The sequence below is a fragment of the Loxodonta africana genome, chromosome 13 (assembly GCF_030014295.1).
Source record: "Loxodonta africana isolate mLoxAfr1 chromosome 13, mLoxAfr1.hap2, whole genome shotgun sequence".
In the NCBI taxonomy this organism is placed as follows: Eukaryota; Metazoa; Chordata; class Mammalia; order Proboscidea; family Elephantidae; genus Loxodonta; species Loxodonta africana.
Window position 1 is genome coordinate 87,018,954 of NC_087354.1, and position 16,883 is coordinate 87,035,836.

Sequence of the window (16,883 nt, forward strand, 5' to 3'; positions counted from 1 at the left end):
TGATGTAAAAAGCAAATAACCTGGCTGACCCCACTCACATTATTTTTTTTGTTTGTTTTCAAGAAAATAGCTATGAAGGAAGAGCCGTATAACAGAATTAAATCCTGCAGTCCCATGAATTCTGTTGGATTTCCATTTGGATTCTGGGGCCCTACAGGCATTGAATCAGAAAGGTAGCTAACCTCATCTAAAACAGTAGCTCAGCTGCCCTTGGGCTCATATACTGACAGGATCAAAAAAGTGACAGCTGTGTAGAAAGTTAGGCGGAAGCCTTTCTTTCTCTGTTGGCTCTGGAGGAAGGTCTTTCTTGTCAATCTTCCCCTAGACTAGGAACTTCTCTGCACGGGAACCCCGGGTCTAAAGGATGAGCTCTGCTCCCGATGGCGCTTCCTTGGTGGTATGAGTTTCCCCTGTCTCTCTGCTTGCTTCTGTCTTTTATATCTCAAGAGATTGACTCAAGACACAATCCAGTCCTGTAGGTTGAGTCCTGCCGCAGTAACACAACTGCAGTCCATTCTCCCTCATTAACATCATAGACGCAGGATTTACAACACATCGGAAAACCACACAATGCCCGGACTCTTGGCCCAGCCCAATAGATACACACATTTTTGGGGGGACGTAATTCAATCCATGACAGATAGATTACCCCGTTTTAGAATTAGAAGCATATTGCTTAATATCTGTATGCTGAGGGTTTCCTAGTCATATATTTTTCCTATTAATTTCCAGTGTGATATCATCGTGCTAAGACAATACACTGGAAAAATTCAAAAATTTAAAATTTGTTGAGTCTTTCCGTGTGCCCTATGGTGCCTTTTAGTAAATGCTTATGTACAATTAAAAAATAAAAATATTGTTTGTGTTCGGAGCTGTGTGTTATATATGTTTATTAGGTTACTTTTGTTAATCGTCTTATTCAGGTTATTACATCATTAATTTTTTTAATGCTTCCATCAAGCAAGACATGTTACACTCTTATCATGATTAAGAATTTATTTTTTTTTTTAGTTTTCCATTTTTCTCTTAATATGTTTTGAAGCATTTTATTGGCTGCATAAAGATTTAACATTGTGATACCTTCCTAATCAATTGGCTTCTTTATCATTATGATTTATCTTTGTTAATATTTCTTGCCATAAATTGTCTTAACGGATAGTATTATGAAAAACCAAACTCGTTGCTGTCGAGTCGATTCCGACTCATAGTGACCCTATAAGACAGAGTGGAACTGCCCATAGTTTCCAAGGAGCACCTGGTGGATTCAAACTGCTGAACTTTTGGTTAGCAGCCGTAGCACTTAACCACTATACCACCAGGGTTTCCGATAGTACTATAGCAGTTCAAATTTGCTTTGGGTTTTTATTTTGGGGTACTTTTTAGATCCTTTTTCTCCCAAAACTTTAGTTTTCTTATATTAAATATATGTATCTTATAAGTAGCATATAGTTCTGTTTTAACATTTTAATCTAGTCTAAAATACTAGTCTTTCATGTAGAGTATTTAGTCCAATTACATTTAATGTAGCTATTATTATAGTTTGGTTTATCTTCTATATTAATTTCTATTTGGCACATAGGTTATCTGTCCCTTTTTTTTCCTTGCTTGCCTTATTATTTATTTTTAAAAATATTTGATTATGTCCTATTGCTAACTTTTTATTTATACATTTTGACTGTTCTATTACAGACTAAATCAAATTAGTTTATCACTAGCCAGATACTGTTAGACCTTCAGAAACTTAAAATTTGATTTAATCCCTCTCTGTCCTATGTTTTTGTTATCATGCATTTTAGATGTATGCATATTTGAAGTTATGAAAGATATTACGATTATTTGTGCAGTCAATATTGTTTTTATTTACTCATCTATTTAGGTGCTCATTTTTTTTTTTAGTTTTACATATTTCCATGTGTAATTGTTGACAGAAAATACATAGATAAATAAGATATATATATTTTTCTCATTGCAAAAATTAAAGTGAAAGCTACTCTTTAGAAGAAATACAATAAATGTATTGTGAAGTTTACAACATGGAAATAAACATGCCAATAATTGTGCAATGATTGCAAAAAAAGAAAATTGAAGTATTTACTGTAAGTTTCTTACATGATAAATGAAGTAAGATCCTTATAATTTAAAAATACACTTTGCAAATGAAGAATGAAACAAAAATGAAATAAAACATTCAAGCTGAAAGACTGTGATGGTTAAGGTTATGTGTCAACTTGTCTGGGGCATGATTCTCAGGATTGGCAGTTATCATGTAGTATGGCAGCTGTATGATGTTGTGGTCACTTCCATAATGAGATTTGATATAATGTGATCACCTCCATGATGGGATCTGCTGTGAGTAGCCAATCACATCCTTGGTCATGTGGCCTGCATCAAATATAAGTGGATATTCTGGCAAGGCTCATGAACTTTTGCTCACTCTGGATTCTGCAGCTGGCTCCTGTTCCTTTGTCCTCCAGTTCTTGGAACTTGAGCTAGCAGCTTACCTGCATTCTTACCTGCTGATCTTGGGGTTCATCCATCTTCACAGCCTGTGAGCAAGAGCCCTGCTCCCTAATCTTGGGTTCATCAGCCCCTGTGGCTATGTGAATCAGGAGAAGCCTCCATCCTGACAGATGGACTTGGGACATTTCAGCCTCAATAACCATGTGAGCCATTTCCTTGATATGAATCTCTTTCTATATACATTTACACACTTTGCTCTTTTTGCTTCTCTAGAGAACCTAGTCTAAGACAAAGACCAATGGTGAAAATAAAAATTGAGTGCCATCCCTATGTTTGAATAATCCAAAAGATGCTAGGAAAAGAGGAAAAAAGTAAACAAAGGACAGATTGGGAAAACGAAAACAAATAACAAGATGGCACATTTAAATCTAAACATGTCAGTAATTACATTAAAGGCAAATGGTCTAAATCTGAACTTTTCAATAAACACATGAGGCTAATTAAATTTAAATTAATTAAAGAGATAAAAATGCAGTGTATTATTATGCTAGCTATATTTTTAGGGCTCAATATTATAGACCAATATCACAATTCCCTAGCACCAGTCTAAACACTTAATTGAAAGGAAGAGGGTACCTTGTCAGGATGGATAACAAAGCAATACCAAATATTTTGCTGTCTTAAATAAACCCAATTTAAGTACAAAAAAAATAGATTGGAATAAGAAAATGAAAAATATCTATCATAGAAAAAGAATGGAAAAAAAAGAGTGGCTACACTAGTAGTAAAGTAGGCTTCAGATAGCAAATAATTATCAGATATAAAGAGAGTCATTTAACAAAGCTAAAGCGGTCAATTCATCACGAACGCATGATGATTCTAAATGTGTGTATGCATATATGCATAATAACACTGCTTCAGAAACCATGAATCAAATTCTGACAGAAGTAAATTGAGAAACAGACAAATCCACAATTATATTTTTAGATTTCAGCACTGCTCTCTTAGTAACTAATAGGGCAAGTAGAGGGGGAAAAAAAAGATAAGTGAATGTGACTAACAAAGAAAATGACTTTCATAGAACACTTTATTCAATGACATTTCATTATTTTTCATACACATTGTTTTCACATGCAATATAAAGATAAACGAAATGCTGGGCTATTAAATAAGTTTTAATAAATATAAAATGATGTTCTTTAACTGAAATGGAATTAAATTATAAATTATTAAAGAAAAGACTAGGAAAAAGACAAGTGGCCAAACAATAGAGAGTAACCAAAACCAATAGAAAAAACCCCTTCTACCTAGTCGATCACTGCTGAAAATGATCATTTGTAATGTAACGTCAGTGGCCTTAGTGGTGTTATTGCAATACTCTAATTCAAATATAGTAGGAATATAAAATATATATTAAATCCTTATAATGTGTGAGACACTGTTCTTTGTTACACTTATTAATTCATTATATGAGTATTAAAACTAGAAGATGCTGTCACTAAAATTAAATAAAATAAATAATGTTTATGTTAAGCTAATCAGAAATCTTCTGTATGTGTGTCTGTGTGTTTAGGAGACTCTTAGAATTTTTAGCCTTAAAAAGTTGATGGGAATGTATAGAGAAATTACTATTGCAGAATGTGTTTTCTTTCCTTCGTCTATAACTCCCAATCAAAGCTGTTATATCTGGCTTGATCTGATCACTGAATGAGGCTTTTTGAAAAAGGAAGTTATCTCATAGATGTTAAGGCACATATGGATTTTCTAAAAGTATGTTTGTATTAATTGAGAAATAAAAACTTTCCTGAGAATAGTTGTTATGAATTTCTTACCGGAATAAGGTTCTTGCCTCTCACTGGTCAAGAATGAGCAGGTAAGGCACATAGAGTTTTCCACACGAGCAAAGCTTTATTGAAGAGGCTTGCAAGCAGAGATGAGGAGAGCCTAAAGCAATGCTTACCCCATCTCACAGAACAAAAGACTAGGCTGGGTTTTTTAAGTTCTTGGGCAGGAATAGATTCACGTTTATTCACAGGCATAGAAGGGAATATGTTAACTATCGTGCACATGCAGCAGCTTTCCAAAATGGCTCCTGTCCTGGAAGCCTCTGGGATTGGTGGCAGGACTTATTATGGGGTGTTGCACCTGCGCAGTCTCCCGACTGCTGCTGCAGCCCCTCACTACCCCTGGTGGAAGGTCACACAGCAGTCACAGGTGAATCAGTTGCTCTTCTTGCATGACCAGGAGCTTGGCCTGAAATTGTTGTAATCTGGCAGATATGAACTTTACCAACAGCTTAAACAGGCAGGGGCTGAATGTGAATGGCTGTGGCTGTATTGTATATTATTTTGCCGGTTAAGGCTCTAGACACTATGGTGGCTACTCACATGGTTAGTAGTGTCACTGGTACCTGCCTTTTCTGGTGCAGGATTCCACTGGTGCCCTGGGTAGGAGTGGCTAAATCTATCATAAACAGCATCAGTAAACTATGACTTCCTCAGTCCGCCCCTGGGTACATACACCAATGTTGACCAGGTTTAGCCAGCCTCAGACAGATCTCACAACCATTGGTAATTTGTTTACTTTGTGTAGCCCTTTTCCTTTTACACATTTAGACAATAGTTCTAGGGGGGCATCCCTGCCATAGTATGTGGCATCATGAAAGGCTTTTATTATTTTTCATAAATAAATACTCAAGCACATATAATACTCTTTTATCATTCTTCATCTATCTTGTCTCACCTTAAGAAAAATCCTTTTTTTTTTTCTTCAGGTGCTCAACAAGGCAGTTAATTCAGCTTTTTGGGCTGATGGTCCTGGTGGTAAAGCTATTGCCTCAATAACAGCAGTCTGGCTGACAATTGCATAAAAGGGTGGTAGGGTTCAAAGTTTGGCACACCTTTAAGTTTAACTCTGGGGTATCTAGGAGGAGGGCCCAATAAGGGTAGAAACCAAGTAATAGAGGGGGGTGCTTCCCACACTGCCCACCAAATATCTTGGTCTCCCCCTCTTTTGTTTCTTTACATTCTCTGGCCCACTTCACAGGAAAGTGGAAAAGTAAAGTTCTTTACCTTAGGCTTTCTGTCAACCCCAGTGACCGTATAATCATGACTAGAGAGTGGGCCTGGATTTTGGGTTAAAACAGAGAAGGCAGCTTTCATGCCTAGCAAGATTTAGTCTCCTTACCTCCCATGTTGAGAGTAACCCAAGGCTCTGCTGCAGACACAGCGATGGTCTTCTGGCCAGGAGCCAAGTGGACCTCTGGGCCTTGTCAATAGGGCTGCTCTTCCTCCTGTTCCGAGGGGGACATTAGGTGCTGTGGGCCTGCCTTGACTGGTCTCCAGGAGAAGTCAACTGGGCGCCCCATTTTAGGACACTCAGGACACTCTGCCTTCCAATGGCCTCTCTTTTTGTAATACCCACATTGGCCTGGCTCGATAAAAAAAAGAAAAAATACTCACTGGCTAAAGAGGAAATTCTCGTGGAGGTCTTGGTCTTCAGGATCCTGTAGGGTTACCTTGAGGTGGGCCCTGAAGTGCTACTGCCAACAATCGGGTCTTTTTTTTTTTTCCATTTTATCCTACGCTACCAGGTCCCTGTTGTTAAAGGCCTTAAAGGCTTCTTCAACCAGTCGTGAGGGTGGGGTCTGGAGTCCCACCTCTATATTTTGCAGCTTCCTTTTAACATTTGCTACAGACTGGGTAAAGGTCTTTCCTTCTAGGCTCTCAGGATCAGTGTTAGTATACTTCTTAAAAGCCTCAGTCAGCCTGGTAAAGACGACTGCTGGGCTCTCTTCTGCTGTCTGGGTAATTTCTTTTTACCTTATCATAATTAACAGGCTTGGCTACACACTTTTGAATCTGCCTATGACATGTGTAATTAAATGTCTGGCTCTTTCCTTACCATCCCCATTGCAATCCCAGTTTGGCTCTGCAGCAGGGACTGTTTCCCCTCCCGGTCTGAAAAAACACGTGTTGGTTGTGGGCGGTTAACATTATCATCTGCCTGTTCTCTAGTATTAGCCAGGATCTTAGTCTTTTCATCTGTGCCACAACAGTGAGCCTAAATGACCACCGCACCTCCCAAGGTCAAACTAAATTTAAGCTGAGTTTCATGAACTCATCCTCAAACTTCTCAGGCTCCTCCGACGCACTCTGTAATCTTTCTTTGCACTGGCTTAAGTTTGAGACTGAAAATGGCACATGATTCCGAGTTGTGCCTCTAATCCCATAAAAAAAAAAGTTCTTAGATTTTTCTAATTTAACTATAGCTTAAATAGGAATTTAAGTTATCACCCATACTCTGAGTGTTGGACCAATGGGCTTTCTTCTGACTCTAGTTTTACAGTGGGTAACAAATTTAACATTACCTTTCTAATATTTACTATGAATATCTAAAGATAATTTTAAAGTTCCCAAAGTGTACTGTCCACTCATTTATCAGGAATCTAAACAAGAATTGTCCATGTAAATTCACTATCAGTTGGAAAGGGATCATCTAAATTAGTTAGGTTGAATCTACCACACGAAAACGTATATCTATAAAGCACACAAAGTTTGTCTAGAGAAAACAGAAAATACAGAAAAATTTACATGGGACAAGTAACTTTCCGTTAAAGAATACAGGATTAGCAAGATAATACAGGATGGACTTCTCCTGTTGGAGGTCTCCAGTTACTCTGTCTAAAACATACTAAGTGTCCTTCCTGAGGGCCAGATGGTCTTCTCTGGTTTACCTATTAACAGTCATGGGTCACTTATTCAGAAGCAGAAGTGGAATCTCAGACAAAATGGAGTCTGAGCCATGACGTCGATCTCCTCTGAGAACCTGGTTTCTTTTAGATACATAATTTTCTGTGTAGCAAGAGGATGAGAGTTTGATTACGAGCATTAGACAGGTATTTCATACAACATCGTTTTGAAGACTGATTAAACCTATTGTTAATTTACCCTACACATAACTGTATTTACTGATCTTTGGAGTCATTTTCTCAAAACAGACTGAATTCCTTTAAAAAGACATAATGCCTAGAGCAAAATAGTCTTGCTAGTTTATCTGGATAATTGTTTGCCTCGAAGTGGCTTCAGGAACCAGTTTTTCTTCAAAGCTCAAGGTTCAAAGGACACCCAAAGGGGATGGTCTAAGTGGGTTGTCTCAACCTCTATGAAAGCGAGAAATCTGAATTCCAGGAGAATTACGTACATTTCTCTCACGGTTCCCTCTTTTGGATCATGATTTTGTTATAGAATCTTTGATCACTATCAGTTTTTTTTTTTTTTTTAATAATTTTTCTTGTGCTTTAAGTGAAAGTTTACAAATCAAGTCAGTCTGTCACATATAAGCTTATATACACCTTACTACCTACACCCCTTTAATCTCCCCCTAATGAGTCAGCCTGCTCCATCCTTCCAGTATCTCTTTTCGTGACCGTTTTGCCAGTTTCTAACCCTCTCTACCCTCCCATCTCCCCTCCAGACAGGAGATGCCAACACAGTCTCAAGTGTCCACCTGATACAAGTAGCTCACTCTTCGTCAGCATCTCTCTCCAACCCATTGTCCAGTCCCTTCCATGTCTGATGAGTTGTCTTCGGGAATGGTTCCTATCCTGGGCCAACAGAAGGTTTGGGGACCATGACCGCCAGGATTCTTCTAGTCTCAGTCAGACCATTAAGTCTGGTCGTTTTGTGAGAATTTGGGGTCTGCATGCCACAGTTCTCCTGCTCCCTCAGGAGTTCTCTGTTGTGCTCTGTGTCAGGGCAGTCATAGGTTGTGGCCAGGTACCACCTAGTTCTTCTGGTCTCAGGATGATGTAAGTCTCTGGTTCATGTGGCCCTTTCTGTCCCTTAGGCTCATAGTAATCCTGTTACCTTGGTGTTCTTCATTCTCCTTTGATCCAGGTAGGTTGAGACCAATTGATGCATCTTAGATGGCCGCTTGTTAGCATTTAAGACCCCTGGCCCGACACCTCAACGTGGGATGCGGATTGTTTTCATAACAGAATTTATTATGCCAATTGACTTAGCAGTCCCCTTAAGCCATAGTCCCCAAACCCCCGCCCTTGCTCCCTGACCTTCAAAGCATTCAGTTTATCCCAGAAACTTCTTTGCCTTTGGTCCAGTCCAGTTGAGCTGACGTTCCCTGTATTGAGTATTGTCCTTCCCTTCACCTAAAGTAGTTCTTATCTATTAACTAATCAGTAAATAACCCTCTCCCACCCTCCCTCCCTCCCACTTCTTGTAACCACAAAAAAATGTGTTCTTCTCAGTTTATACTATTTCTCAAGATCTTATAATAGTGGTCTTATACAATATTTGTCCTTTTGCATCTAACTAATTTCACTCAGCATAATGCCTTCCAGGTTCCTCCACGTTATGAAATGTTTCAAAGATTCGTCCCTGTTCTTTATCGATGCGTAGTATTCCATTGGGTGAATATACCATAATTCAATTAACAATTCATCCGTTGATGGACACCTTGGTTGCTTCCAGCTTTTTGCTATTGTAAACAGTGCTGCAATAAACATGGGTGTGCATATATCTGTTTGTGTGAAGGCTCTTATTTCTCTAGGGTATATGCCAAGCAGTGGCATTTCTGGGTTGTATGGTAGTTCTATTTCTAACTTTTTAAGAAGACACCAGATAGATTTCCAAAGTGGTTGTACCATTTTACATTGCCACAGCAGTGCATAAGAGTACCAATCTCTCCGCAGCCTCTCCAACATTTATTCTTTTGTGTTTTTTAGATTGATGCCAGCCTTGTTGGAGTGAGATGGAATCTCAACGAAGTTTTAATTTGCATTTCTCTAATGGCTAATGATCGAGAGCATTTTCTCATGTGTCTGTTAGCCGCCTGAATATCTTCTTTAGTGAAGTGCGTGTTCATATCCTTTGCCCACTTCTTGATTGGGTTGTTTGTCTTTTTGAGGTTGAGTGTTAACAGAATCGTATAGATTTTAGAGATCAGGCACTGGTTGGAGATGTAATAGCCTAAAATTTTTTCCCAATCTGTAGGTGGTCTTTTTACTCTTTTGGTGAAGTCTTTAGATGAGCATAGGTGTTTGATTTTTAGGAGCTCCCAGTTATCGGGTTTCTCTTCATCATTTTTAGTAATGATTTGTATCCTCTTTATGCCTTGTATTAAGGCTCCTAACGTTGTCCCTGTTTTTTCTTCCATGATCTTTATCGTTTTAGTCTTTATGTTTAGGTCTTTGATCCACTTGGAGTTAGTTTTTGTGCATGGTGTGAGGTATGAGTCCTGTTTCATTTTTTTGCAAATGAGTATCCAGTTATGCCAGCACCATTTGTTAAAAAGACTATCTTTTCCCCAATTAACTGACATTGGGCCTTTGCCAAATATCAGCTGCTCATATGTGGATGCATTTAAATCTGGGTTCTCAATTCTGTTCCATTGGCCTATGTGCCTGTTGTTGTACCAGTATCAGGCTGTTTTGACTACTGTGGCTGTATAATTTGTTCTAAAATCAGGTAGAGTGAGGCCTCCCACTTTCTTCTTTCTTTTTCAGTAATGCTTTACTTATCCGGGCCTTCTTTCCCTTCCATATGAAGTTGGTGATTTGTTTCTCCATCACATTAAAAAATGTCATTGGAATTTTGATCGGAAGCACATTGTATGTGTAGATGGCTTTTGGTACAATAGACCTTTTTACTATGTTAAGTCTTCCTGTTCATAAGCAAGGTATGTTTTTCCACTTAAGTAGGTCCCTTTTAGTTTCTTGCACTAGTTTTTTATAGTTTTCTTTGTATAGGTCTTTTACATCTTTGGTAAGATTTATTCCTAAGTATTTTATCTTCTTGGGGGCTACTGTGAATGGTATTGATTTGGTGATTTCCTCTTCGATGTTCTTTTTGTTGAAGTAGAGGAATCCAATTGATTTTTGTATGTTTATTTTATAACCTGAGACTCTTCCAAACTCTTCTATTAGTTTCAGTAGTTTTCTGGAGGATTCCTTAGGGTTTTCTGTGTATAAGATCATGTCATCTGCAAATAGAGATAATTTTACTTCCTCCTTGCCAATCTGGATGTCCTTTATTTCTTTGTCTAGCCTAATTGCTCTGGCTAGGACCTCTAGCAGAATGTTGAATAAGAGCGGTGATAAAGGGCATCCTTGTCTGGTTCCCGTTCTCAAGGGAAATGCTTTCAAGCTCTCTCCATTTAGAATGATGTTGGCGGGTTGGTATAAAAAAAAATAGACGCCCTTTATTACGCTGAGGAATTTTCCTTGAATTCCTATTTTGGTGAGAGTTCTTATCCTGAATGGGTGTTGGACTTTGTCAAATGCCTTTTCTGCATCAATTGATAAGATCATGTGGTTTTTGTCTTTTGTTGTATTTATATGGTGGATTACATTAATGGTTTTTCTAATATTAAACCAACGCTGCTACCTGCTATAAATCCCACTTGGTCATGGTGGATTATTTTTTTGATCTGTTGTTGAATTCTATTGGCTAGAATTTTGTTGAGGATTTTTGCATCTATGTTCATGAGGGATATAGGTCTTTAATTTTCTTTTTTTGTGGTGTCTTTTCTTGGTTTTGGTATCAGGGATATGGTGGCTTCATAGAATGAGTTAGGTAGTATTCCATCATTTTCTATGCTTTGAAACAGCTTTAGTAGTAGTGGTGTTAACTCTTCTCTGAAAGTTTGGTAGAACTCTGCAGTGAAGTCATCCGGGCCAGGTCTTTTTTTTTGTTGGGAGTTTTTTGAATATCTTTTCAATCTCTTTTTTTTTTTTTTTTTGTAGGTCTATTTATTTGTTTGACTTCTGATTGTGTTAGTTTAGTTAGGTAGTGTTTTTCCAGGAGTTCATCCATTTCTTCTAGGTTTGTAAATTTGTTAGAGTACAATTTTTCGTAATAATCTGATATGATTCTTTTAATTTCAGTTGGGTCTGCTGTGATATGGCCCATCTCGTTTCTTATTCTGGCTATTTGTTTCCTTTCCTGTATTTCTTTAGTCAGTCTCCCAATCGTTTATCAATTTTGTTAAGTTTTTCAAAGAAACAGCTTTTGGCTTTGTTAATTCTTTCAATTGTCTTTCTGTTCTCTAATTCATTTAGTTCAGCTCTAATTTTTATTGTTTGTTTTCTTCTGGTGCCTGATGGATTCTTTTGTTGCTCGCTTTCTATTTGTTCAAGTTGTAGAGACAGTTCTCTGATTTTGGCTCTTTCTTCTTTATGTATGTGTGCATTCATTGATATAAATTGACCTCTGAGCACTGCTTTTGCTGTGTCCCAGAGGTTTTGATAGGAAGTGTTTTCATTCTCATTGCATTCTATGAATTTCTTTATTCCCTCCTTAATGTCTTCTATAACCCAGTCTTTTTTGAGCAGGGTATTGTTCAGTTTCCAAGTATTTGATTTCTTTTCCCTGATTTTTCTGTTATTGATTTCTGCTTTTATGGCCTTGTGGTCCGAGAAGATGCAGTGTAATATTTTGATGTTTTGGATTCTGCAAATGTTTGTTTTATGACCTAATATGTGACCTATTCTAGAGAATGTTCCGTGTGCACTAGAAAATAAAAGAATACTTTGCAGCAGTTGGGTGGAGTGTTCTGTATAAGTCTATGAAGTTAAGTTCATTGATTGTAGCAATTAGGTCTTCCGTGTCTCTACTGAGCTTCTTACTGGAAGTCCTATCCTTCTCCGGAAGTGGTGTGTGGAGGTGTCTATTTCACTTGTCAGTTCTGTTAAAGTTTGTTTTATGTATCTTGCAGCCCTGTCATTGAGTCCATAAATATTTAATATGGTTATATCTTCTTGGTCAATTGTCCCTTTAATTGTTATGTAGTGTCCTTCTTTATCCTTGTGGTGGTTTTAACTTTAAAATCTGTTTTGTCAGAAATTGATTTTGCTACTTCTGCTCTTTTTTGCTTGATATATTTTTTTCCATCCTTTGAGTTTAAGTTTGTTTGTGTCTCTAAGTCTAAGGTGTGTCTCTTGTAGGCAGTATATAGATGGATTGTGTTTCTTTATCCATTCTGAGACTCTCTGTCTCCTTATTGGTGCATTTAGTCCGTTTATATTCAGTGTAATTATAGATACGTATGTGTTTTTTTTTATGTGTTTAGTAGGGAAACCCTGGTGGCGTAGTGGTAAAGCGCTACGGCTGCTAACCAAAGGGTCGGCAGTTCAAATCCGCCAGGCACTCCTTGCAAACTCTATGGGGCAGTTCTACTTTGTCCTATAGGGTAGCCATGAGTCAGAATCGACTTGATGGCACTAGGTTTTATGTTTTTAGTGCTGTCATTTTGATGCCTTTATGTGTGTGTTGTTCACAATTTCATTTTTCCACTTTTTTGTGTTGAGACGTTTTTCTTTGTAAATTGTGTGTTCCTCATTTTCATAGTAGTTGAATTCATGTTTGCTGAGTCATTTTGTTTTTCTTGGTTTTTATTTTGAGTTGTGGAATTCTTAGACCTCTTTGTGGTTACCTTAATATTTACCCCTATTTTTCTAAGTAAAAACCTAACTTGTATCATCCTATATCACCTTGTTTTCCTCTTCATACGGCAGTTCTATACCTCCTGTAATCAGTCCCTCTTTTTGATTATTGTGGTCTTTTACATAATGACTTCAATGATTCCCTGTTTTGAGTATTTTTTTTCTTTTTAAATTAATCTTAATTTGTTTTTGTGATTTCCCTATCTGAGTTGATATCAGGATGTTCTGTTCTGTGACCTTGTATTGTGTTGGTGTCTGATATTATTGATTTTCTGACCAATTTCCTTTAGTATTTCTTGTAGCTTTGGTTTGGTTTTTGGAAATTCTCTAAGCTTTTGTTTACCTGTAAATGTTTTAATTTCACCTTCATATTTGAGAGAGTGTTTTGCTGGATATATGATCCTTGGCTGGCAGTTTTTCTTCTTCAGTGTTCTATATATGTCATCCCATTGCCTTCTTGACTGCATGGTTTCTGCTGAGTAAAGTCTGAACTTATTCTTATTGATTCTCCTTTGTAGGAGACCTTTCTTTTCTCCCTGGCTGCTTTTAAAATTTTCTCTTTATCTTTGGTTTTGGTAAGTTTGATGATAATATGTCTTGGTGATTTTCTTTTTGGATCAATCTTATATGAGGTTTGATGAGCATCTTGCATAGATATCCTTTTATCTTTCATGATGTCACGGAAGTTTTCAGCCAACAGATCTTCAACTATTCTCTCTGTATTTTCTGTTATCCCTCCCTGTTCTGGAACTCCAATCACACGCAAGTTATTCTTCTTGTTAGAGTCCCACATGATTCTTAGGGTTTCTTCACTTTTTTTAATTTTTTTATGTGATTTTTCTTCAACTATATTGGTATCAATTGCCTTATCCTCCTACTCCCCCACTGTGTATTCCAATTGCTCAATTCTCCTCTTCTGACTTCCTATTGAGTTGCCTAATTCTGTAATTTTACTGTTAATCTTTTGGATTTCTGAATGCTGTCTCTCTATGGATTTTTGCAGCTTATTAATTTTTCCACTATGTTCTTGATTAATCCTTTTGATTTCTTCAACTGCTTTATCAGTGTGTTCCTTGGCTTTTTCTGTAGATTGCCTTATTTCATTTCTGAGGTCATTCCTGATGTCTTAAAGCATTCTGTAAATTAGTTTTTTATATTCTGCATCTGGCAATTCCAAGATTGTATCTTCATTTGAGAAAGATTTTGATTCTTTAGTTTGGGGAGTTGTAGAAGCAATCATGGTCTGCTTCTTTACGTGGTTGGTTATTGACTGCTGTCTCCGAGCCATCTATAAGAAATTGTAATGATTTATTTTATTTTTGCTCACCGAGTTTTATCTTGTTTTGTTTTCTTCCAATATACGTAGATGGACTACTAGATTGTGCTGTCTTGATTGTTGTAGCCTTTGAATCACTTATGTCCTATTACCAGGTGGTTTGAGCTGTTACCAGATATATAAGCCTAAGAGCCCTTTCACTATTCTTGAGTAGAATCTGATTTTGGGTTACGAAGTGTGTGTGGTGTAGACTGTCACCTATTCACTTAGAAGAGTAGTGGTGATAGTTGTGTGCACCAGATTCTAGTAGCAGCAGGGGGTCACACTCCAGAGGGGGCAGAATGCTAACAGTCTTCCCCCAAGTGCCAGTGAGGTAAGTGTGTCTCTATTCCTAAAACACTTTGGTGCATGGGCTCTGCAGCTGTACCTTAGGCACCGAATGCATGTACATCTACAGATTGGTAGATGTCACTATCCTCAGACCTCTATGGCAGGAGGCTAGGTGGTTTGGGTGGAGCTTCAGGCCTCAGTTCCCTGTTGTGGGTCAGTGAGGGCTCTGTTTAATAGGTAGAGATATCAGACCTGGAGAACTTGTCTTTCCAGTAATCTGCTAAAAGAATTATAGTCAGATCACTATCAGAATTTCCTTTGCATTATAATAGCCACCTTGTTCCCTGTAGGGATGAAAGCCCAAGCCTGTGGATCTCATATGCTTGGCTGGAGCTGGTTCTGTATTTTTAATCCAATTTCTGGAAGTCAGGGAAGGATTTTTGGTCCCTGGGATTTTTGTAGCTGCTTCTCTCAGGCGAGGAGAATGGGTTAGGCTAAGACAAACAAAACAAAACAAAAAAACCACAGAGCACTTCACTCTCTGGCCCAGGAAATTCCAATGTTAATGAAGCCACCTGGGAAGGGGAGGGGAGGGGAGGGTTCAGATAGATAGGAGAAAGTAGCACTCAGAAATATAGACAAAGTTACTTATTTGCTTGGTGATGACTGTTTTAACTGAGATTGGCTGGGTTGAGATTGTTCCCGAGGTTCAGGCCCTTGTCCTGTGCTTGTGCTGTCTCAGAAGCCGTGGTCGGTTCCTCTGCTCCCAGTCCAAAGCCCAGTGCCAAGGTTCCCCAGCTGGGACGCCACGCTCCAGGCTCCAAAACCAATCGCTGCCTCCTGGTGACTTCTCCTCCTGTCAGCCTCCTCTCTGTGCTGCCTGTGTGCACTGGCTGGGTTCCCCCGAGTTCACTTCTGGGGGCTAGGGCTGTGTCCCGTGTTTGTGCCATCTCAGGAAGCCATGCTCAGCTCCCCTGCACCCATTCCAAAGTTTGGCGCCAAGGTTTTCTGACTGTGATGCTGGATCCAGGCTCCAAAACCAGTCACTGCTTCTCCATGGTTGCTCGTTCTCTCATTAGCCGTGTCAGTGTGCAGCCTGCTTGCACTGGCTGAGTCTCTGTCACTCAGGTCACCTGTTTAGATCTGTGTTTGATGGTCAGGGTTCATAGATTGTCATGTATGTGATCAATTCACTTGTTTTTCCGAGTCTTTGTTGCGCGAGAGATCCAAGGTAGCTTCTACCTAGTCAGCCATCTTGGCCCCGCCTCCTCTCACTGTCTGTTTTTAAGATCTCAGGCACTACACAGCAAATTAGGTGGTAGAATAAAAACACTAATATTAAGCCAATTGTCTGAAATAACCAATGAAACCATGACCCTCAGGTCTTTGAACCAAGGAAATAAATCACATGAGGTGTTCGTTTACACTTAAACATTATTAGTCAGTGCTTTTCATGTGCCTCAGCAGCAACTACCTTCTCTCAAGCCTAAGACTGCAACATTTATTTAAGGCACAAAACTGTTCCGAGAGGACTAATATGAAATGTAATGTTATTCTAATTTGTAAAATCGTAGCTTAAATTTCAGACGCTTTTCTGGTTACGATATTTATAACTTTAACTTAATATGGTTTCCTATCTCCAGAAAGGAGGACCATAAAAGCATTTCTTATTTCCAGAAAGAAAGACCTTAAAACATCCACAATATTTCCACATAAAACCCATATGATCATTTTGTTTTCTCAGTCTTATGTAGTTAATTCCTGTTACTGGGTCAACTGCAGTCTGTGAACCCACCAGCATCTGCATAAGAGCTCTGAAAATCTTGATTGAGTCTAGTCACAGTCCCTTTCATAAGTCCAATATAGTCCATCATTTTGTTGAGATATTCTGGTCAAATGTTTTCAGAAAATCTGTAAAGTAAAAACTTATCTGCAGATGACAAAATTTAATATGGCCATGGTTAATTTATAAACATCATTCTTAATGGTTAAGGCCTGATAGACAAGCACAATGCAAAGGAAAAAGCTCTAGATAAAAATATTCCTAATTATAACCATTAACCATATTTTTAAAGAACTTCAGATGTAACATGTATTAATCCTGAGACACAACACCATACAATCAGGATATACCAAGAGCATATCAAGATTATCAAGTCTCTAAATACCTGAAAAGCAATAAAAATAACTTTATAGGTAAATGGTGTGAAATTTTCAATTAATTCATTGGCTTCAATGATGCTAGATTAAAAAAATAAAGTTTCAACCAAGTTAGCAATTAAGAAGACATAATATTATGCATTTGTTGTCTAATATCAGGCAAAAACACAAAGGAAATACTAACATATGAATTTTAAC